Source organism: Chionomys nivalis, chromosome 1 (assembly GCF_950005125.1).
Source record: "Chionomys nivalis chromosome 1, mChiNiv1.1, whole genome shotgun sequence".
Lineage (NCBI taxonomy): Eukaryota > Metazoa > Chordata > Mammalia > Rodentia > Cricetidae > Chionomys > Chionomys nivalis.
Genome location: NC_080086.1, coordinates 23,026,389 through 23,051,495, shown reverse-complemented (window position 1 = coordinate 23,051,495; position 25,107 = coordinate 23,026,389). Strand labels below are relative to the sequence as shown.

Genomic DNA, 25,107 nt, shown 5'->3' with positions numbered 1-25,107 from the left:
AAAAAAGTATAGAGAGTTGGAAAAGAAGCAAATCATTAAAAAAAAAGTCTTTAAACAGACAGAGTACAGACAGTCATATTTTAAAAGAACTAAAGAGAAACAAGCCATGTAAAGATGGAATATACATAGAGAGTATGAATTATGTATATTATTGTGTTATCTTTGAATTTTTTGACTGTGAATGAGCTAAGTACAGAGAGATATTTCATTGTAGGCTGCTAAGATAAACCAGTATGTATATGATAAAGGTATCTTTGACTCCAGAATTTGGGTATAAGGGTATGTTGCTTTGGAAAAGAGGTTCTTCTTTTGTTTCCACAGAGGATGAGAACCTACGGATTCATTCAAGGCTAATATGGTTTGATAGACCACTACGCCCTGAAAGGCTGCAGTGAACATCCCCCCAAAATGAAAGACCTAATTAACGGCACCCCAAAACAGCAGGAAGCAGTTTGGATAAAACTATACCCATATTTCCAAATATTGTCTATAAATATTTGTTTACATTTAAAAGGGGATATGATTTAGAGATTTGCATTGGTATGGATCTTGGTTTATTGATACAAATTTAACGTCAATTTTGTTACATGTATATTTCTGCTCTTGATTAAGGTACTGTGATTGTGTAGTTCATTTAAAAATGTAATGTATAAGCCAGGCTATGGTGATACACGCCTTTAATCCCAGCACTTGGGAGGCAGAGGCAGGCGGATCTTTGTGAGTTCAAGGCCAGCCTGGTCTACAAGAGCTAGTTCCAGGACAGACTCCAATGCTACAGAGGAAACCCTGTCTTGAAAAACCAAAAAAAAAAAAATGTAATGTATAATTAAGAAATATAGATTAACAGATAGTCACCTATAATAGTCAAACTTGTAGTCATGTTAGTTAGAGCTTCTAGATATATAGAGATATATTTCAGACAGATAGGCATTCTTCAAACCTTTCAAAGACTACAGTGATGGAGGAAGGTCATTGGTTAAAAAAATAAAGAAACTGCTTGGCCCTCATAGGTTAGAACATACGTGGGTGGAGTAAACAGAACAGAATGCTGGGAGGAAGAGGAAGTGAACTCAGACTCTATAGCTCTCCTCTCTGGGGCAGACGCGATGAAGCTTCGATCCAGGATGAACGTAGGCTAGAATCTTCCCGGTAAGCGCACCTTGGGGTGCTACACACATTATTAGAAATGGGCTAGTCCAGGTGTGAGAGTTAGCTGAGAAGAGGCTAGACATAATGGGCCAAGCAGTGTTTAAAAAGAATACAGTTTGTGTGTTGTTATTTCGGGGCATAAGCTAGCCAGGCGACCAGGAGCTGGGGTGGCAGGAACACAGCCCGCAGCTCCCCACAACACTACAGAATGTGGCATTTAAAATATTTTAAGAATTTAGGACTTATCATGACAGTGAGATACATATGCTCCTGGCAGTACTAATATACTTCAAGAGGATAGGCATCAAAGAGGCTCCTTATGGAATTGGTTAGCCATCTGGGCAAGAAACTGCTCTTGCCTGGACTGCTTTATGAACTGGACATGCAGGACCCATAGAGAAATGTCTGCTGAACTTGTCTAAAGGTGAGACGATCCTTCAGGGTCTCTGCTTCATTATAGAGTCTGCTAAACATTCTGCAGGACACACACAAAAAAGCTGCCAGTATAGGTGAAACTGTCTTTGAAATTTCCTGCTTCATGAAGAAGTCTGCTGGATACTATGAGCCTGTAGGCTGAAGACAGATTCCTCAATGGTGCAGAAGAACTTTTGGGTGACTGTCCAGGCAGTGAGATATCTCTGTCAATTCTAGAGTTTTAGAAGTTGTTTACAATGCACTTCCTGTTTACTTTGGTAAGATTATAACCTTCTGGAGTCTTTGATAGAGTTGAAGAATAGACAGACAGTTGTTATAGTTTTCCTTAGTTATGATAAAAGATAAAGTAGATATAAATATTGTAACTGTAATTCTTGCTTGATAACTGTTTTGTTATATGTAATTTTACTATGTTAAAGCCTTCCTTTTTGTTTAAACAGAAGAGAAGAAATGGTGCAGAAGGTCCTTCTGTGTGTATGTGTTGCTTTTATTGGTTAATGAATAAAAAAACTGACTTGGCCTATAGCATGAGAGGAGGAAGGCAGAGTTAGAGAGAAGCCATGGAGTCGCTGGAGACAGATGGTGGGAACTTTACCGGGTAAGCCACAGTCACGTGGAAATATAAAGATTAATAGAAATGGTTTAATTAATATGCAAGAGTTAGCCAATAAGAAGCTAGAGCTAATGGGCCAAGCAGTGATTTAAATAGTATGTTTTCTGTGTGATTATTTTGGGTCTAAGCTAGCCGGGCAGCCAGGAACCAACAAGCAGCCTCCCACTACAATATCTTCTAGTGTTCACTTGATTTTTAGAAGCATTTTTTTGAGTCACAGTGGCATTCCTTTGGAATAGAGCCTTGCTGTACAGCACAAGCTAGCCTGGAGCTCACTATCTTCCTGCCTCAGACTTCATAGTGCTGGGATTACAGACCAGTATTACCCTACTCAGTTATGTTATTTTTGAAGACATGGGTTCTTTGGAAGGTTACACAATAGCCCTTCATATGAAGGCATTCCAAAACTGACTTACATTTCCTCTTTGTTTTTAAGACAGCTTAGCCTATGCTAGTCTGGAACTCACAATGTAGCCTAGGTTGGCCTTGAATTCCAACTCCTTCCTGAGTGTTAGTATTACAGGCCTGAGGCACTACACCAAGTCTAAATGTATTTCTTAACTGAGAGATTAAAAACAGACACCTGGCTGTGCAGCAGCTCACCAAAATGTCTTTTTCTTTTACTTATGTTCCCTTATTCAGTGTGTGGGTGTTTGTGTGTGTGTGTGTGTGTGTGTGTCCTCACACCTAACTTCTTACTTCTAACTTTCTATATACATTTTTCCATTGTGGGACACTTTGTATGCTTGTAACATTTTTGCTACTACAAATGATGACTCACTGAATACATATAAAAAATCTTTGGGATAAGCTGGGCAGTGGTGGCTCACACCTTTAATCTAGCACTCAGGAGGCAAAGACAGGAGGATCTCTCTGAATTTGTGAGTGTACATTTCCAATACTGCTGACGCAAGCTGTCCAAAAGTGCAATAACAATAACAAACATGCTGCACTTTGGCAATGCTAGACACACATGGCATTATTTTCTGCATGGGCCCAGCTAACACCACACTGACATCTGCACCAGTCCAGTTGCTAAGCAATTCCCACTTTGGTCAGGTGAAAATACACTTCAGAATTACTCTGGAAGCTCCTATGCCAGCACTGGTCACACCACTTCTTACAACAGTTAATGCCAGGCATCTTGGTCCACCTTGCTGTGAACTTGGGGAATGCAGGAAGAGATAAGCCCTGCTCACTTCTGTATCCTCACAGCCAAACCTTTCATCTTCCACCAACAATTTCCAAACTATTTTTTTTATTTTATCTATAGGAATGTTTTTTGCCTCTCTCTCTCTCTCTCTCTCTCTCTCTCTCTCTCTCTCATATATATATATAATATATGTGTGTGTGTTATGTATATATAGCATATATATGTGTGTGTGTGTGTTATATGTATCACGTGCATCCCAGTGCCTGAAGAGGTCAGAAGAGGGCATCAGATCCCCTGAAGCTGGAGTTAAAGATGATTTTGAGCAACCATGTGGGTGCTGGGAACTGAACCCAGGTCATGTACAAAAGCAACAAAGCACTTAACTGCTGAGCCATCTCTCCTGCCCTATTTTTTTTCTTTTTAAAAGATGGGGTCACAATGTTCTTCTGCTGCCCAGTTTGGTCACAAGTGCCTGCTCAAGCAATCCTACCTCAGCCTCCCAAGTAGCTGGGACTACACATGGGTGACTACCTGACTTTAAACTCTTTGTGGGGGAGGGGTGAGAGAGCATCTCATTACATAACTCTAGCTGTCCTGGATTCACGATATAGTCAAGGCTGGCCTTGAACTTGCAGAGATCCACATGCCTCTGCCTCCCAAGTAGTTCAGACTGCAGATGAGCCACTCCCCACCTTTAAACTCTTAATATCCCTGTCTTTACCAGAAAGTCATATGCCCCAGGACTCTGAAGCAAGAAAGATCTGAGACCTTGGGACAGTTCCACACCCTCTCGTACTTTAGAGTCCTGGTCTGTAAAGTGACCGGTCATGACACCTCCCTCTGGAGTGGCTGGAAAGATTAGTGAGCTAGTACAGGCAAGGGCTTGGCCACTGTGATAAGAACCTAGAAGACGCAAAATAAATGATTGTTGTTTCCAAAAAAAATTGTAATACGTAACAAAACCACCAAAAAATTGTCTAATCCTCTGCCACTGGAGGAGATTAAAGAGTCACACAGCTGACACTTACCCAGCCCCAGATGCCTACAGGGACTCAAACCAGGCATTTGTGCCAAACCCTGCACTCCAGCCCAGGGCAAGGGAGGACAGTAAGCAGGGCCAATCTGGCTGGCAGGCAGCTAGTCTGTGTGGAGTCCAGGAACTCCAAGTGAGCTGTGCATTCAAGGGTGAGGACAGGCCACAGCAAACCAGAATAAAGCTGCCCGCCAGGCCAGGCTCTGGAGCACCATGAGCCAGCAGAATAGTTCAAGGTGCTGCTGGCTCTTCCCAACAGGAACAAGCAAGTGACCAGAATGACAATACTCTCCTACTGACCCTGGGCAGAGCTGCCATTGTTCACAGGGACACCAGAGGTGAGTCACTGTGGCATTGTCCACCCACTCTATCGGCAGGAAACAGCTGGACTGACCAATGCACCAAACACAGGAAACCTCAGCTTCCCAGGGCCCCTCCCTGTTTAGACACCCAGCATCCTGCCTGGCTGTCCCCTAGAGACTTCTGACCAGCCCCAGGCATCCATCCTGAACAGACAACCCCATTTCCTGCCTCCATGCTTCTGAGGCAAAACACAGTCGGCATTTTAGAGACTCTCCTAAAAGCAAAGATGGCTCCTGGATGTCGCCATCTGGTAAAAAGAGCAAAGGAAGATGAAAACAGCCAACAGACAGAACAATGAGATTGTATTAATTCAGAAAAGACATCCTACGGGGCAAGAAGGTAGTTTTCCCTAGACTAAGGCCTGAGCAGGAGGGCACCACTCCAAGGCCATGGGCTGCCTCTGGGAAGGAGGCTTCTTCCCAACTTCCTAATCTACAGACCAACAGGCTGCTGCAGGTAAAGGTCCCGCCCCCTCAGGATTCAGAATCAGCTCCAGAAACAGGAGGTGGGGTGTGGCCTCAAGTCAGACCACTCCCACCCGTGTCCTATCTCCACCACTTCCTCGCTTCCTTGCTGTGGCTCCAGATGAAGGTCTGGGAGACAGGTGGGTAAGGTAAACTAGTGAGGCCGAAGTAGGCACATCCCTACACTGTAAAGACCAAATGACCAGGGACAGAGGCAGGTGAAACTTTAAGTTCAGCGACAGCCTAGTGAATTCCAGGCCAGACAAGGCTATATAATGAGGTCTTGTTTCCAAAACTAACAAAAGATAGATAGATAGATAGATAGATAGATAGATAGATAGATAGATAGATAGATGATAGATAGATAGATAGATAGATAGATAGATAGATAGATAGATAGATAGATAGATAGATAGATCAGGAAAACCAGGGCCAAGTATCAGTATGGTGGTTAGGGTTCAATCTGTTCCCCACCCCTACCCCAAGCAAGCTCAGGGTGACCACAACTTCCAACTTATCCAGCCTCAATCCTTATGCGTGTACAACTGTCTCCTGTATTGAGGTCTGAGCTCTAATACTGAACAGTACCACTGGGCCCTGAATATATCCTCAGCTATATGGAACCCATCCAATTGTAAACCTTAGCCTGCAGGACTGGGCACAGGGTACACACCTGAAACTCAGCCCTTAGGAGACAGAAAGCAAGAAGATCAGGAGTTTAAGGTCATCTTTGACTACACAGAGAAAATCAAAGCCAACCTGGTTTCAGGAGACTCACTCTCAAAACAAAACAAAATCTCAGGCTCCTCAGCTGAGGATTAGGGTAAAAACAGCCCAGCATTGGGAGGAACTGATGGGATTAAGGCCGCCCAGAGCTTTACGAGGCTCTCTTGAAGAAGGTGCTTGGTAATTGACAACAATTAAGTCAGCAAAACAGAAAGGGACTTTAGGAAGGCTCACCCCAAACCTCCATCCTCCCTACAGGAAATCTCACTTAACAAAGACCTGGGACTGAGCCACAACCTAGAAAGAAACCAGGAACAAGTGCTGAGCTGGCCCCAGCTCGGCAACCCCACCTAGTTCCCTGAATCCAAGCCATCTCTCTTGGGCATGGGCTTGTATCACCACCTGATGCTGGGCAGCTGTACCATGCACCTCATGAGCACTGGTCTCCAACTGTCATGATGCCCTCCCACGGGAAGTGTGTGCACATCTTTATCCCACCTGTAGAACTTGGTCTCACACCAGGCAGGTGATGAATTAGAGCTTCTGCCCCGCTGACCCATGGCTACTTTCTCTGCCCCTACCTTGTATTTACATTGAGTAAGACTCATGGTCAGCACCCTATGCCCAGTTCAGCATCTATCCCAGCCTATACTGAATGGGAAGAAAAAGCTGGGTACAAGAAAATACGGTGACAGCAGTAAGGACAGAGAAAGAACAAGGAAGGATGGAGTAAAGAAAAGTGGGCCCAACACACGTGAGGCACACACATGGACACCGTTCAGGCTAGACAGCTGTAGGTGACTGGAGGCCACAGGAGCTGGGTAGGTGGGCTCAGAGGAAAGATGGGGTGGGAGCAGGCCCAGTGACCCCAGCTACTGACCTGCTGGTTCCTGCCACACGTGGTTCTGTCGAGCTAGCAAAGGGCAGGTCCTGCAGGTTTAACCAGCTGGGTTCCAAAGCTCTGAGCTAGGCTTCTGAGCAAATGAGAAGTGAGGCTGTGTCCCAGCCCCACCCCAGGACCCTGTTTGAACTTGTTCCTTCTCAAAAACTTGCCACCCTTGAGGGCTCTAGGAATTAGGGATTTGGAATTCTTCCTGCTCTCTAAAGCATACTTAACACTTTCCAGTTCACGTGGGCTGAAAGGCAAAGCGAAAACCTCTGCTGGAGACCACACTGGCTTTCCAGTTCATACTAGCTGAAAGGCAAACCTCTGCTGGAGACAGTGACTGGGCCTGGGCCACGCCTCTCCTAAGGCAGGCCTGCAGTGGAAGAACTTTAACGCGGAAAGGCTCTTATACAGACACAAAGCCCTGGGGTTACAGTAAGGCCCAGGCCCTGACAGAGGCATGCTGGGCCTGAAGTCACAAAGCCAGTCAAAGTAGACCGGTGCCAAAATGGAGCCAGTGCCCACCTGGCCTGTGCCTTTTCTGCCCAAGGCACTTCAGCCTGGTTCTTTCCACCAGAAAGACTCCCAGAGCACACAGCACAGCGCATCTCTTCAGGGGCTCTCAGAAAATCAGTACTTTGAACAAAAGCCCAAGGTCACCCACACTTTTGACCCCGGTTTTGTTCTAGCTGTAAGAGGAGGGAAGTGGGAAGAAGGCAGGAGAGAGGAGAACCAGAGCTCCAGCAGTGAGGAGTATGCAGGCTTGTGCTCCACGAGGAGGGCCACTAGTTACAAAAACAGTCCCGCCCTCCAGGCAGAGGCAGGGTGGGTAGGCAGGTGGCATGGGTACCGGACTGCCACAGGTCCCCCCACATCATGTGATTACCGAACCTCTAAAAAGCAAAGGCCTCCTTGGGCTTAGAGCCAGGGCCTTACTTGGAAAGTAGGGAGTTGGGAATTCCCCAGGCCTGAGTTTACTTCCCTGACGGTGTAGCCTCAGGGGAGCTAATAAGATCCTTTGAGCCTTAGGCTGCCCCTCTAAAACAGATGCCAGGCAGCTGTCTGGTACACATAAGGGACAACAGAAATGTCACTGAGTCTGTCCTGATAGTTAACTTGCACCAAGTCACTTTCTAAACACCCTGAGGGCAAAGGGCACAGCAGCCCACCCACCATCCGGTCAGAGAATGCAGTCGGGAATTCTTGGACTTTATGAACACATCCCCCTGGGTTGTGAGTGGGCTAACCCAGCAGACTGTGTCTGCCCACAGTACCCCAAGATCTAGCAAAATCCTGTGTCTGTGCCACTCTGTGAAATCTGTGGGCTCTAGGCTGCCAGACCCTTTACCCCCAGCTTTCCTCTGCTCCTCATCAATGTTCTACTTGGCTCCACAGCCTACCTGCAAGCCCCATTGATGTCACCTGACCCTATCCATGCCTCCAGAAAGGCCGGAAAGGAGAGGATATTTTCTATGAGTCATGGATGAAGAAACTGTCGGGTTGACTGGGCCTGGTTCTCACGGTGTCTGAATGGTGGTTTGCTGAGCAGAGTAAATGAGAGGGCATGCTAAGGAGGCTGCCAAGGCAGAGGGGTAGAGCCCGGAGCGCAGCGTTCCCATATGGACACTAAATATAGAACAGGTATATTCTCCAGTTTCTTTGGTGGGGGGAATCAAACAATGTAAGAGTCATATCCTCCTCCTTCTCCCCTTCCGAGCGCCCTCATTGCTACTGACACCTGCACACTGCTTCCTACAAACCAGGCAGGGCTCCAGAGGCTGTGCCTATAACACAGCATCTGAAGGCTGGATGAGCCAAGTCCTTTAGTATTCCCACTTTACACATAAGGAAAAGGCCTCATATAACTTGCCCACGTCACAGGACTGGCAGGGCCAGGATATGAACAGGTCTGCAATGCCATTAGGTGGCTAATTCGACCTTAGCAGCCTTAAAGAACACTAGGACTGGAACCCCTCTATCACAATCAACCAGAAACTGCAGGATTTTGGTTTCTTTATTTATTACCGGTCAAAGGAATAGGATGTAAGTCAGATCACTGGCCCTACGTGGACATGTGACATCCTGAATTGCCCGGGTCATTAACAGATAACTATCTAACCCCGACTCTAGAAGCCTCACCTAAACCTGACAGGACTACTGTCTATGGGAGGCTCTACACACCAGCACCTGTCCCCGCTTCTGTCACAGTCAGTTCGGTCGGGTCCGTCATTCACCTGAACCAGCACAGAGCCCTCCAGGAAAAGCTGCTTGTTCTAGGACAGCGGTTCTCAACCTTCCCGATGCTGTGACCCTTTACTACAGTTCATGTTATGGGGACCCCCAACCATAAAATTATTTCCTTGCTATTTCATAACTGTAACTTTGCTACTGTTATGAATCGCAATGTAAATATCATTACGCGGGATATCTGTGAAAGGGCTGCTCAGCCCCCCAGTGGGTCGTGCCGCACAAGTAGAACCACTGTTCTGGAGAATGGACAAAGGGTAGGAAGAGTGCCTCAGACGTAGGGCAGCACAACGACCCTTTGATCCATGTCGCCCCCGAGAATGTGCTCATGTCTGCAGTGGTCCATTTGGCCACTGCCCACTTTCCCCTCGTGTCTCACATGAATTCAAGGAGATGATAAGGACTGGGAACCGAGGGGAGGCCGTAGTAACAACGCTACCCTAGCCTGCACTGCCTCTCACACAGAGCCTGTCACCTCCAGTCCACCCTGATCTACTAAGCCACAAGACCCTAGGCAAATTTTGAGCCCATGGTGTCTAACCGCACAGCTCAGATCTGCTGGGGGAGGCCCACTCAACATCTGCCTTCGGCCTCCAGGCGGGGATAAGACAAAAGGGAGGCAGAGAGGACCAAACCCCGTGGGATGTTCTGTCCCCACTGCCTTGGAGTCCCAGAACAGACAGGGAATCTCTGAATGACTAATCAACCACAGAAGGCTAACTGGACGGAAATCAGCCTGGAACATGGTTAGAAAACAGCTGGAACATAGTTAGAAAACAGCCCGAGGGCCGGGCGGTGGTGGTGCACGCCTTTAATCCCAGCACTCTGGAGACAGAGGCAGGCGGATCTCTGGGAGTTCGAAACCAGCCTGGGCTACAAAGGGAGTTCCAGGACAGGCTCCAAAGCTAGAGAAACCCTGTCTCGAAAAAACCAAAAAAAAAAAAAAAAAGAAAGAAAAAGAAAACAGCCCAAGGGAAAGGGAACGTCAGGCAGCATGGCCTGGTGTGGGCCTCTCAGGTCCTCCTGATTACAGAACTACAGGGCTTTTATTTTGTTTTTCAAAGATGTACTTCATGTGTATGGAGTGTCTTGCCTACATCCATGCCTTTGTAACACCTCCATGACTTAGTGCCCACATAGGCCAGAAAGGGTGTTGGATTCTGAGACTGAGTTTACAGAGAATTGTAAGCGATCATATAAGTACTGGAAACTTAACCTGGTCCTCGCAAGAGCATCCTAAGCTCTTAATCTCTTAGCCATCTCCCAGACCCCAACCTACAAGGTTTTTCCTCCATGGACGGCAAGTAAAAGACTGCCGGATCCCCACGACTGAAGCCACTGAATGTGGGGGCAACACTTTGGGTGGTCAAAGCCAGACAGATAAATAAATGATCAATTTATTTATTTTTAATACTTAATATATAATTATCAGTTTATTTATTTCAAACTCCTCTTGCCATTTTTCCCGAGGTGCTTTTATTAATAGGCTGCCTGTCACAGCTTCCCTCTACCAGCTCAAAGGCTCGGTCTTATCAGGATGGGGTGGCGGTGAGGAAACACCACAACCCTCCGCGGGGCACACTGCCCAAGTGACAGCCATCAGGAGGCCCGTGGTTCCTGCCTGAGCTGGTAGACAGAGGGGCTCTGGCAGGCTCTGCCTGCTGTTTCATTCTTACCATCATTTAAAGTGAAGTTATCTTCCACCTCTGAACGCTGTCTTCCATAAAACCACCCTCTTGTAAAGGTGAAGATCCCTTATCCCAAAAGTTTACAACTCATTCTGGTGTGCCAACAGTCTCGAGCTGGAGGCCAGAAGGCTACAAACCCATTACACACTGGAGTGTGTCCAAAGGGAACAGGCACAAGGGATGAAGTTAGCCAAGAGGCAGCTGAAGGCACTGGCCAGAAGGCCAGGGGAGTGGTTGTCAAATATTCCCAGAGCCGTCTCAGGAGCCACAGGGCCAGCTTGCTCTCCTAGGTCCTGGCAGCAGAGCAAGGCCAGAGGAGCAGTGTTCCAAAAGGAGAAGCTGAACTCCAGAGCTGCCCGGCAGCTAAAAGGAGTCCCCAGCTATGGAAATGCCAAACCCAGATTGGACTCCAGTGTGGAAGACACAGACAAGATGAGCTAGAAAAAAGACACCTGGATTTTCTTAGACACTCAATGTCTTCCTCTGTCCTCTATATACACATGTGCATATAACACACATTCACAAATACAAAAAAAAAATCTTAAAAGAAGTTCAAGGTGGGAGAGAGATGACTCGGGAGTTAAGGACACGTATCACACTTACTCCTCTTCCAGAAGATAGGATTCTGCTCCTGGTGTCCACATGGCATCCCAACCATTTGTATTTCCAGTTCCAGTGGATCCAAGGCCCTCTTCTGAATCTGAATTATGAGGGCACCAAGTATGCATACAGTGTACATACATACAGGCAGGTAGGCAAAAAAAAATGCACAAAAAATAAAAATAAATCTAACATTTTGGGAGGCAGAGGCAGGCGGATCTCTGTGAGTTCGAGACCAGCCTGGTCTACAAGAGCTAGTTCCAGGATAGGCTCCAAAACCACAGAGAAACCCTGTCTCGAAAAACCAAAAAAAAAAAAATCTAACATTTTGTTTGTTTTTTTTAGTTCAAAAGAAGTCCAAGGCCAGCCAGGATTGTGTAAGACTGTCTGGAAAAGAAAAAAAACTACCTTAAAGTAGTAGTGTACTGCTTGTAATTGTAGCTACTCAGGAAGCTGAGACAGGAGGATTTCTTAAGCCTTGGTCACAGTGCAAGACCCTGCCTCAAAACAACAACAAAGCCATGTCCTGCCCTTATGTGTTCTTGAAAGAATAATCTAGGGGGGGAGAGACAGCTCGGCCCTGCCTGTCAGCTGGTGAGCAGACAACAGACACAAAACACGCTCTTTCCATTGCTGGGATTTTCTTCAGCCTGTTGGGGTTGAGGTATGGTAGCCCCAGTATCACAAAAAGGAAATAAAATTCTGACACAAGCTAGGACTTGAAAACAAGACACAAAGTTAAAGAAGCCAGTCATGAACTATCACACACTGTTTGAAATACCCGCAGCAGGCGTGTGTGGAGAGACAGAAGGTATACTTGTGCTGCCTCGGGCTGGGACTGGGAAACAAGCCGGGAAAGGATGGGAGAGCCTGCTAATGGGATTTCTAGGTAATGAAAATGTCCTAAAAGTTAGAGTGATGATGGTCACAAAACAGAATATGCTAAAAAACACTGAATTATATACTTAAGATGGGTAAGTTTTTATGGACGAGAATTACATACGAATAAAGCGAACCAGCTGGCTCTCTCTCTTAATTTCAATCCTTTATGAGGAATGTGATAAAGGACAGAGATTATGGAGTTCATTAAGGGAAGGCAACAACTCTTGCCACAGTCCAAGATGTCAGTCATTCATTCAACAAATACGTATTGAAAACATAAGCCATTGCATTGCCCTACCTTGGAGGTCAGCGGTCTGTGGGCCCCATCTAACTCACTGCCAATTTTTGTACAGTCTGCAGGCTGGGAATGGTTTTTATATTTTATAAGATTGAAAAAAAATCAAAAGCAGAATAGTATTTCATGACGTGGAAATTATATGAAATTTACATTTCAGTATCCATAAATAAATATAATGGGAAGGCAGCCATGCTCGTTCACTGGTGTATCGTCTGTAGACACTTTTGTGTGACAAGGGCAGAGTTGAAGAATTGCAACAGGGACCATATGGTCTGCAAAGCCTAAGATAGACAGGAGGGGTGGGGGAGGGGTGAAAGGACAGGCCAGTGAAGACTGTAGGGGTCCGAGGACCACACTGATAAAACCACCAGTGGAGACCCATGCTACTACACAAAAAGACACCTACGGCCCATGAGTGCACAGAGCACAGGGACCCACCCTGTACCAGGCTCAAGGAGGACTTCCTCCACAGAAGGGCTTGACTGTGAATATGGGGGAGCTGGAAGGAGTCACATGTGCAGAGGTTTTGAGGAGAAAGAGCTCTGGCTCTTGAAGGGTTCAAGTACAGGGTGGGGGCAGGGCTTGTGTGGCAGCTTGCATTCCTGCCCTGCCATTCCAACTCCCTGGGGAATGTGGTCTGAGAGCTGGTGTGGCAGACCCTTGCACCAGTGACTAGACAGAAACGAGAGAATGGAGCTACGGACAGACACTACGTATGCATCACCCAAGTGCGGGTGGCTTGCCTTCTGCTACCATGCAGGACACAGGCGAAAGTGGTGCTCTTTGTCTTCAAGGAGAACTGCGCACTGGAAAGGTGAAGCTCAAATGCTCACAGCGCCTCATGATCCCCGGACAGCAGGTCCTTCCCCTACAACAAAAGCCTGCCCCGTGCCTCTGCGCTGCTCTGGCTTGGATCTGTGATGGACCGCAAAGGCCCATGTGTCAGGGTAGGCTTGGATCCCAGACCATGCTCTAGTAGAGGCAAAACAAGCTGTACCAGGGGAGGCCTGGGGGAAGGCAGCAGGCACTGGGGAGGAGGAGGGGATTCTAGGGCAACCTGCCTTCTCTCTGCTTTCCAGCCCTCGTGAGAGGAGGGACAGCTTTGTTCTGTCACATGCTCCCTGCCATGACATGCTATCTTGTCAGAGTCCCAAAAGAAATGGAGCTGGCTGATCATGGAGCAAAACCTCCGAAACCACAAGCATTCCCCTCATCAGCTAAGTACTCACCTCAGGTCTCCTCCCAAGCAAGGAAAGCTGACAAATGCCAGGTAGCCACGGCCTGCTTCCTCCTTCCCTGAGATTTCCACCTCTCCTACCACATGCTCCCCACAGCCATGCCACTGCCTGCCCTGTGCCCGCCCCCCATGCTGCCCTTCCTCCACCCCACTAGGTCCTCACTCTAACATATGCACACTCCATGGTTGGGAGCGGGGAAGGACTGAGAATCCAGTGGTCTTGCTAATGCTTCACTAAAACGCCAGCACACCTCAAGGAGCACTAGGCCTCTGAAAGGAGGAAAGACAGAAAACACACACACACACACACACACACACATATCACAGGAAATAGAAAAAAATAAATAATTGCTCCCAAAAGTTAAACTATCATTAATTCCTCAGAGAAGAGGCAACAATGCATCCATGACCCCAGGGTGCTATAAAAAGAAGCTCTAAAAAACAGAAAATATCTTTGAACTTAAAAATATGCTAATTAGTCAGGCGGCAGTCATGCATGCCTTCAATCCCAGCACTCGGGAGGCAGAGGCAGTCGGATCTCTGGGAGTTCGAGGCCAGCCTGGTCTACAAATCAAGTTCCACACAGCCAATGCTACACAGAGAAACCCTGTCTCTAAAAGCAACAACAAAAGCTAACTAAAATGAGAGAGCAGCGGCTGTAGTGTGGCACAGCAATAGGGTCCTCTCCTTCCTACAAAGGTCCTGGGTTCAATACTAAGCAGCCCTCCCTCAAAATAACAGAAAGGTAAAGCAAAAAAACAGATTTCCATGAAGTCAGAGGAGCTGGCCTAGTGTGTAAAGAACTCTTGAGTTCATCCCCCAAACCCCCATAAATCAGGCACACAACACAGGCTTGTGACAACAGCAATCCTACAGCAAGACGAGAGGTGGAGGTCAGAACACCACCAAACGTGTGACCATCAGCCTGGCGCAAACTCCAGCCAACAGGAAAGCCTGTGTCACACAAGGTGGCAGGAGAGGACTGGACTCTACACACACAGCTTATGCACGGCACGCACGGGCTCCTGATCTGTCTGTCTGTCTCTCTCTCTCTCTCTCCCTCTCTTTCTCTGTCTCTCTCTCTCACACACACACACACGGAGGGGAATAGAAATAATTTTTTAATTGAACAACTTAGGAGATTTACTGTCCAAATTAGAGAGAGAGAGGGAGAGAGAGAGAGGAAACCATCAAGGAAGTAATGCAAGAAAATGCCCTGAACTGAATAATGTAGGTTTCACAACTAAAAGAATCTAGAATGCCTAGCACACTGGGTGAGAGTTGACCCACGTAAGGCATGCCACGGTGGTATTTCACAAAACATCAAACTCCAGAGAGAAAAGCCATGCCACCTACAAATGATGAAAAGCATAACGGTACTAAACTTTCTGACAGAACTCCTGGGATTTAAAGGAAAATTAGGCAATGCTTTGCATATATACACATGCACACACATACCCACACACATGCATATACACACCAGCTTCCAGCATATACTAAGCTATGTTATACATGCAGAATGACTAGCTAGTTCAGATCTGCACATCCCACACCATTAATAAGAGCACCTACTACATGACATATTACATCACCCTGAGCACATCTGTCCCTAGTGACAGAAATGACAGATCACTTCCTCTCTGCTCAGCAAACTCCACAGCAGAGACAGTACCTTATACTCCTCCCTGTCCACAGCCTATAATGCAGAATTTAGTGGGCACAGAAACTCAGAGTTACCTGGAAAAGGAGGATGCAGGTGTTTTCAGTTAACAGAGAAAAACATCTAAACTGAGTCCTCGAGGATAAGCAAGGGAGACAGGCAGTGGTGCCATGGGCAGCAGGGACGGGTGCAGAGGCTCAGGGTCTCAGTACCATCCATCAGTCTGTTGACCACAGACAAGAGTTCTGGTTGACACCTGAGACCAAGGCAGGAATGAACAAAGCCATGTTCAAGTAGTACTATTACCCCACTATGCTGGGGTGGGGGAGTCACTCTGTGTGTGTGTGTGTGTGTGTGTGTGTGTGTGTGTGTGTGTGTGTGTGTGTAAAAGCCAGGGGTCACCATGGGGTGTCTTCCTCAATCACTTTCCTCCTTTTATTTATTTATTTTGAGGCAGAGTCTCTCTCTGAACCTGAAGCTTGCCAGTCTGACAATCTCTACCTCCCCAGCAATGGACTTACAGACGTGCGCTGCCACAACTGGATTTTACCTGGGTGCTAGGGATCAAACTCGGATCTTCAGGTTTACAGGACAAGCACTCAAGCAACTGAGCTATCTCCCTGCCTCCCTACTTGGGGTCACGTCAATTATCTTTTCTGGAACAACGTGATAAAGGAAATACAACCAGGCTAGGCATTGTGACTCACATCTGCCATATCAGCACTTGGGAAGCTGAGGCAGGAGGACTACCTGAAAGCCAGTCTGGGCTACCTGTGAGACCCTGTCTCAAAGAACCAAATATGGAAGAAGATACCTCCTCTAAGTAGGATACAAGGGGACACTGAGGCAAAAGACCAGCTCTGAGTGTGATGGAAAATTCTTGGAGCGGCCCAGAAGCACCGCGAGACATAGGCCACCATGAAGCCACTGCCCTACAGAAAGGGTGAGCCAGACCTCACAGGAGACAGAGGCCTGGGGAAAAGGCACCTGGAAGGGCTGGGGCAGAAGGTCCTGTACTTGGTCCCTCTCTCCCACCCATGAGAAGGCTAGAGCTTTAAGACTTGGAAGGGTGCCAGAGCAGAAACAGAGAAGGATGACAAATATAGGCCGAGCTACGACAAGCGTGTCAGGCTACCCCTACCCCTTGCAGCCCTGTCTGGTGACAAGCGTGTCAGGCTACCCCTACCCCCTTGCAGCCCTGTCTGGTGACAAGCGTGTCAGGCTACCCCTAACCCCTTGCAGCCCTGACTGGCTACCCTTAGGTTTTGCTTGCTGAATTTCTCAATCAGGAGACACAATCAAGGATGAGTAACAGCCGGCCCTGCACCACTCTCCAAATTCATGGAGGCAGCTTGGTAGACAGCACCTGCCTCCCCTCCCCCACAGCCACTGCGTAGTTACAAGTCTAATCGGATGTCGGCAGCTGTGTGATGACTGTGAAGATTCTCTGAAACTGTTGGCAGTGGTGCCCGCGAGGTTGTTGGGATTTTTGTTTTCACATTTTAGTGTGTGTGGGTTTGCGTGAACAGCAGACAACAACGTTTGTGGGAGTTGGTTCCTTCCATCATTTGGGTTCCAGGGACTGAACTTGGTTCTAGGGGCTCCATGGCTTTTACCTGCTGTGCCATCTTGTCAGGTGGGTTTCTGAATGAGAAGCAAAGTCAAAGCCACAGTCACCTCTCTCTGTGGCTGGGAGTCCGAGGGATCTGGGCAGCCAAGAAAGTCTCTCCCTCAGCCAGTAACTGTCACTTCCACCTTGCAAAGCAACACCAAAGCCTCGGGCTCAGGGGCCACCCCAGCTCTGGCGGCAGAAGCCAGGCCTGGCCTTGTGTGACAGGGGCCACCACGGGATGTTCTCCCTTCCCCCACCAGTCCCCTTCCTTGCTCCTGGTAAGGACATAAGCTGGCATTCAACTTCTATAATCTAAGCAGTGCACTGCAGCACCTACTATGTACCCCATCTCCCCAGGTTCTCTTCTCCGTACACAAAAATGGATAAACCGAGTCACAAGGTGAAGTCCAGGATACTGGAGCCCCTACCACTGTCAGAAACTCTCACGCCTAAACAGTCAATGGGAAGCCACTACTGCCAACTGGAAATGCGCACCCAAACACCTCTCTTTGGGCCTGGGATGTGTGTACACAGGTGAGACACACACACACACACACACTGTAAAAGTGAGTGGTGTGCCATGGATGAGTGCGTCTATGGAGTCAAGGTGGAAGCTAGTGAGGGCATTGTGAGTGCGCGTGCAAACCAGCATACACGTGTAAGACACAAATCAGGTCCAGTCCCCCTCAAAATAGCTAATTCAGACACCAATGCATTTGGTCAATGTAAGAGCAATACACCCCGTATCGAGAGAGCCAATCCCACCCCAGCTCCCCCCAGCTCTTCCCCCAGTGCCCCACTCAGGAACAGCTCCCCAGCACTAGGCTAAGCTCCCTCTCTGGCTCCTCCCTCAGCCTCACTCTCTGACCTCCATTTTTCCACCCTGGATCACTTTCTTTAAAACAAGTCGGGGGGGGGGGGGGACTTTTCTGGCTTCCTCAGGGGGTGATAAAGTCAAGGATTACAGAGAAACAGTCTGTGATCTGAAGACCTCAAAAACCAAAGGATGGTAAACTGTGAGGTGTTTAGGGACCAACTTCACTTGGAACAGAGGGAAGCCCCTTCCCTAGGGAGGGAAAGGCAGTGATCTCCACTCCCCTGCCTGGGGCAGGAGCTCAAGGCCAGCCCTAAATGGTAGCAGAAAGCCTGGGTCTCTAAACAGCAGGGAGGGTCTGTGGAGTCAAACACAAAGACTTAGGGGGAGGGGGAGGAATTGTCTGCTAGCGGGCACAAGTTCCCCTTCCCAAGCAGCCTCCCCCATCTGGAACCCATCTGCCTTTCCTTCCACCAAAGGAGAGTGAGGGGAGGGGCTGCCCTGGCCCTTGGGGTAGCTAGAGTAGCCCAGGGCAGGCACAGAGTCAGCCTGACCTGTGGTCCCCAACAAGGGCTCCCTCTGTCCTAGAGCACAAGCTCAGACTGACCTGCACCTTTGGGTCCTTAGTCACCTCAGCCTCCTCCTCTGCAAAATGGAGAGCAAGTGGTGAGGAACAGGAGGGCCCGCACTCTAAGAGCCTGAGAAAGAACAGTCCCTAATGCACCACAGCCACAAACTCAAGGCAGCTGTCACTCCTGTGTCCAGATTCCCCCAGTGGCTCCCCTCTCCCACCATAAAAGCTCCAGCCTTCTGGATGGGTGTGGTGGTACATGCCTTTAATCCCAGCACTCAAGGAGACAAAGGCAGCAGAGAGCTAGCCAGTGCTACTCAGTGAGACCCTGTCTCAAACAACTATAGCTTTTAGAATGGTGTTCACAGTCCTATGATCCCAGTCTGGTGACATACCTACTGGCCTCCTCTGCCCTAAGGTGTATCCCTCCCCCATTATCCACAGGGTTCAAATTCTTTTCTTCCATCTCGCCTTTAATGGCCCCTTTTGAAGGAGGTCTTCTGCACTCCCTGCGTATACCCATCCTCACTCCTCTTCCCTGTTACCTTGCTCCATGGCATCTGTCACCATCCAAGACACTGAATTTCTTCGGCTCTTACAGTCTATCTCTGCCACCAAAATATAAGCTTGTGAGGGCAGGGCTTTGCTGCACCCCTGTATCTCTGGAGTCAAGAACAGCGACCGACCCAGAAGAGGCCCTCAGTCCTCTGGAATAAATGAGCCGCATGATATCTAGTGCGATCAAGGAAAGATGAGGACAGAAAGCACATCCTAAGCTGCTGTTTACGGGCTAGTTGTGGTCACGAGAGTCCACGGTGCTGACACAGAAACAGTCAACATTACTGTCATACCTCAAGGTCACTATCAGGAGGCAACCACGACGAGGTGGGGCTTGGGATGGTGAGGAACCCTACAGAAGTGGAAGGCTCTGGAATGATTGCTCAGCATCATTCCAAGGCCCAGCTTTCAGTCCCCTCGCTGGGAGCCCTGAGTGCTAAGAGGAAACCACTGAGAGATCCACAGCCACATAGTCCCTGCCGCCAGGAATCCAGTATATTACATCCAGTTCACTCCTGAACGCCCAAGACCTCAGACCTCCTGCCTGCACACCATAAATGTCAAAAAGAGAGTTTAGCGAGCATCTCACAGTGATAACCAGGCAGAGAAGACAGCTAAGTGAATAAAAACTCGAATAGTAGCATGCAGTCCGGAGAGATGGCTCAGTGGCTAAGAGCACTCGTTGCCTGATTGCCCTTCCTTCCTTCCAGAGGTCCTGAGTTCGATTCCCGGCACCTACACGGTAGCTCATGGCCATCCGTCCTGAGCTCTAACTAAACTTTAAAAAAAAAAAAAAAACTAAAAAAAAAAAAAAATAGTAGCATGCAGACAAGAGCTACCATGGATCCATGGATACAGCTGACAGAAATTATGAGTGAGCAGCCCCCCTCTGCTTCTAAGGCTCTCCACCAACTAGAGACCAAAAGTACTGGGGAATAAAAACGTTCCTGTGTGGAGCATGTTCAGACCTCCTTCTCGTCATCAGTCGCTCTACAATACAGCGCTAAGACACTTGCACTATGTTGAATATCATAACACAATTTGTAATCCAGCCTCAAGGACCACAGCTTTCTCCTAGGAGAAAGGCACTTTGGTCTGCAAAGGGTTCAGACATTTGCTGGGGAAGAGTTCAAGTCATAAGTAACCTTGGGGCAATTCCAAACCGATGAGGAAAAAGGAGTACATTGTATGCAGATACCACCAGTTTACACAGGAGCCCGAGCATCCTTGGAATCGAACGTCCCCGAGAAGCCCGGGAACGAGCACATAGACCCAGGGAGGCAATCGCATTTTCATTACTATCGCATCAAGGGCGAGCATGTTCTGGATCAGGTACAATGGAGCTGGTGGGGTCAGCCAAGGGGAATGAAAAACAAGTTCAGGAAAACTCCTTTCAGAAAATGCATTTTAAGAAGGCAGCTGCAGGAGCCTGGCCTGGAGGCTGAAGCAGAAGGACCACTGCAGGCTCTAAGGCAGCCTGGGTTACACAGCGAGATGCTGACTCAGACCAAACAGAAGAAAGAAAAGAAGTAGGATAAGGAGCTGGGGGTGTGGCTTGGAGGGCAAAGAGCTTGCTTTGCAGGCTTGAGACCCTGGGTTCCATTCTCAGTGCCACAAAAAGACGAGAGAGAGAGAGAGAGAGAGAGAGAGAGAGGGAGGGAGGGAGGGAGGGAGGGAGGGAGGGAGGGAGGGAGGGAGGGAGGGAGGGAGGGAGGGACCGATGATGTGGGAGTGATTTCTTTTTAATCTGTTGCTTTCATTGGTTAATTAATAAAGAAACTGCCTAGGCCCATTTGATAGGCCAACCCTTAGGTGGGTGGAGTAAACAGAACAGAATGCTGGGAGAAAGAAGGCGAGTGAGTGAGTCGCCATGATTCTCCCACTTTCCTGGTAAGCCAGCTCGTGGTGCTACACAGAATATTAGAAATGGGTTAGATCAAAATGTAAGAGCTAGCCAATAAGAGGCTGAAACTAATGGGCCAGACAGTGTTCTGTGCGGGCGGCTGGGTGTCAGGAACGTAGCCCACCACTTCCTAACACAACAAACAGAGAAAGAGGAGAAGAAGATGGAGAGGAAGTAGCCATTGCTGACAAAGTCCTGGAGATTGTGACAGAATGCACTCTGTCAATACTGACTGTAACGATGATGTCATTTGTACCACTGTCTTGACTGACAACCCGTGATGCAACAAGTTGGAAGCAGAAAGCAGAATGCTCGGGTTCTAAGGTAGGCCCACCCCACCAGCAGGATGTGGCCTTGGCCACACTGTACCACTACTGAAGGGAGTAGAGTACAGAAGTTCCACCTGATGCTAGGCCCATCTTCCCTGGACTCTATTCACCCAGTCAGTGGTACCTGCTGAGTACCCTTCCATCAGATGCCCCTGTAGATACAGGGCATACAGCAAGGAAGAGCAACGCCCCTCCTCCCCAGTGCTCCCTTCCAAGGAACACTGACAGTTGGAGCCCACATGCATTCGCCCCACCCTCTCGGAATACCATGGCCTTCTCCTTCAGGAGGAGGAGGAGGGTGGTTGGTAGAGGGTTTGGCAGTTGACTGACGAAGGCACAAGTCCATGGTCTTCGGGATAGCACAGGCTTCTCTGGGAAGTCAGCAACCTGCAGAGTTACTGCAGGAAGGTCCACAAAGGAGCAGCCCTCTGCTCCTTCTTGCCATTTTGTAGAGAAAGAAACTGCATTACTCACAGCAAGCTTGTCTGATGGCTGTAGCTAAGGGGAGCACACACTGCTGAGTCCCTGGGTCAAGAGTGTTCCTCTACTAGGCATCCACCGTGCCCGGCGGGGAAGATGGCAGAAGAGGAAGCAGAAAGCCAGGAGGAATGGCCGGCAAGAGTCTAGGGCCCCGTGATACTTCCAGGCACTCAGCCATCTGATCAACTTTCTCACTTCAATCTTGCTTTCTCCAAAGCCCCTGCTCCACAGCCCACCCAGCTGCCTCACCTGGGGTCCCATCAACCACTACGGAAACAGGGAAGGACAAGAACCCAGGCAGGTGCCATGTATTTTCCTAGCTAATGGGTGAGGCTGAGACGTTACCCCAAAAGTTCCATGAGCGGGAAGGCTGAACAAGGGCTTGAGAGACTCTAAGACTGGCCCTACCCCAGGAAGTTCTTTGGTTTCTGATTCCTCCAGAACTGGTCTCTCTCTCTCTCTCTCTCTCTCTCTCTCTCTCTCTCTCTCTCTCTCTCTCTCTCTCTCATCTCTCTCTCATCTCTCTCCAGCCAGGAGCTACAGAGTCCCTACCCTTCCTGGTGTGGAATATGGCTCGACCTCCTTGCAGTCATCTTAGCAAATGGGAAAGGGCAGGAGTATTGAAGGGCCTCTCAGCCACCGCTAGACAACCAGTCCTGGAGCACACACTGTCCTAGACCTGTGAGTGACAACTCCATGACAGCTTCCAGTCCTTGAGGCCCCCAAGGAAGATCCAGGAGATCCACATGAGCAGATCAAGAGCAGCAGCATTGACCCTGAGTGAGGCTCCTGAGACCAGAGCCACTACAGCCTGCTGGACACGGAAGATTCATGGAGCTCCCAGACCACAGGGTGGGAAAGTGATGAGCCCGTCAGTAATGTCTACCTCAAAGATGTTACATGTCCAAATAAGGAGACAACGTGACAAGCTGCTGACAAGAGGGCAGTCAGAATGCTAAGGACAAGAGCAGATGGCAGCTGGCGGTGGTAGCTGCCAGTCTGAAGGCCCCTGGGAAAAAAAAACCCACTTAGGCAAGGATGTAGCATGGTCACATCTGACATGCAGAAGTAAGGAGCCCACTGTGTGTGTGTGTGTGTGTGTGTGCATGTGTGTGTATGTACACACTGGGGAGGGAACACTGAAAGGTAGATAGGAATCACAGGGCCCTATTTAAGTTGTAAGATTTAGAATTGAGTACATGGTATTTAAGAGATTACTTCGTACAATGCCACATCCCAAACACAACATCTCACCAGCAGACACGGGATTTTCCTTAAATCCCAAAAGCTCGCCACCTTTCAAGGTGCCCCTTCCTCTGCTCGGTGGTGTTAAGTGTGGGAAAGCTTGTCCTGGCCATGACCCCAATCCCAGTCCCCTGGAACCCCTCACCTGTATCTGTAGGCTAGGCTCTCATTCCCCCCACACAATGAAGACCATCAGTTACACACCCTGCTCCATCACATTTCATAACAATAATCTGCAGACAAAGTGAATGTTCCTAAGACTCTCCAATCCCCATGCCACATTGTTTCCAGCCTCCTCGTCAACCTCCGCTGGATGCAGTTCCAATTCGCCAGTGTCCCAAGCAGAACTGAGACCCAATGCTGAGCTGCGTATGGTGGTGTAAACATAGAATCCTATAAATCCTATAGGTGGTACACACCTGTAAAACTTGGAAGGCTAAGTCAGGAAAAAAATCAAAAAAATCAAAGCCAACCTTAGCTACATAGTAAATTCTAGACCAACCTCAGCTATAGAAAAAAAAACTGTTTCAAAATAAACAAGAAAAAGACATACCCAGTAAATTTAGATGTAGTCTCAACTCTTATAAGCCAAGCACTGCACCCCAACCAGTGGTGTTCTCAACGTGCGGGAGTGTGGCTTACTGGTACAGCATTTGGCTAGTGTACACAAGGCCCTGGGCTCCAACCCAACAAAAACAAAGCAACAGCAAACAACACCAAAAATCTCCTTAGCTACCAAATGTTACTGGTAGCTTAAATTTTCTTCCATTTATTCTGTTACTCATTCAACGAACATTAGTATTCACTATATGCTAAGTACTGAAATTGCCTTTGTAGGGGACAGTCACCTTGAAGAGATAAATGCAAAACCAGATAAAATTGTGGGGGGCCAACATGCTGTTAATGGTGTCTTGTGAGATTTCTTACCGACGATACCCACCCCAGTGGGGAAAGTGGCTCCAGGGACAGCTGAGGTCAAGAAAGTTTTAAAACTATGCAGGGCTCCAGTCATGATGAAGTACAACTAAAAAACTAAACAGGCATCAAACTGCCTCTGACACTGGACCAGGGGCAACAACACAGGACTAAGATTCCTGGGGAGGAAACAAAGAAGGTGGGACCTATGACCACGAGCTGACAGCCTTGGCAGCACCTCCAAGGCGGATGCTTTAGGGGGCTCCAAATGGAGTGTGCTTGTCTCGCTAAAAACTAGAGCTCACACAGCGAGAACTTTTAGGGCAAAATACCAGAGAAAGGGGGACTGAAGGGAGAGAGTGCAGGAACCTGTGGAGGAGCCCCCTGGAGAGTCCAGCTGATCCCCACATTGTCAGGGTGAGATTCGAAATACTGGAAAAAGAAGCACTGCACAGCAGGGCCCGAACCATGTGTGGAGTGCACACATCCGGACAGACCTCATGCACAGGGCATTCGGTAGAGTCCTCGGAAGGGTGTTGCCCGAATGGTGAGGCTAAATTAGCCCCTGACTACAGTCTGCTTTAGATCTACCCTTTAAGAAGCTTAAAAGCAAACCTTAAATGAATGAAACTGATCCCAAGTCATTTAAATGCATGCCGGAAGAAGGTTCAACCCTATTTAAAGAACTATAACAAACCCCACATCTGTCAATATTAAGCTCCCGCTAACTGGCATTCAAGCAACATTTAGCAGGCACAAAAGAAGTGGACAGATCAATGGGTACAATGAGAGATGGTGAGCCTCGTAGGCAAAGGGAGACCAAACAGGTTTTACAGGTATGTTCCCGACAGAAGGCAAATACAACAGAGGACACATATGAAAGCCTCATATGAGCGTCTAGAGGCGACGACAGTGTCTGAGGTGAGAAATATGCCAAAGGGGATTTAGTCATATCGGACTGCAAAAGAAGAAAACTAATGACAGAAACTGTCCAAAGAAAAGACTGAGGAGAGTCAACACATCAGCAACCTACGGACAGTGTCACGGCCTAACAGCCATGCCACTGGAGTTCTAGAAGAAATGAGAAAGAAGTGGAGATGGGCAGTAGCTAAAAACAACTGTTGAATTTACTAGAACAATGCTCACAGGCAGAAGAGTCCGGAGAACAGAAGAGAATTTTGAGACACTGGCCTTTGAACCCTCAGATTGCTGAGTCACCACGGGGTCAGGCTAGATGAGATGAACC

At 48.3% G+C, this 25,107-nt stretch overlaps 1 protein-coding gene across 5 annotated transcripts in view; it reads right to left on the bottom strand.

Annotated features, from left to right (window-relative positions):
* Nucleotides 1–25,107, bottom strand: part of Tspan9 (tetraspanin 9) — a 187,902-nt gene that overhangs the window by 144,533 nt on the left and 18,262 nt on the right. Inside the window, exon 1 of one of the 5 annotated variants that reach the window (XM_057781202.1) lies at nt 6,817–6,878. The exons of the other annotated variants lie outside the window; for them this stretch is intronic. The gene's annotated coding sequence lies outside the window, so the exon portion shown is untranslated. Of the gene's footprint in view, nt 1–6,816; nt 6,879–25,107 lie in introns of those variants that run through there. 5 annotated transcript variants of the gene reach the window in all.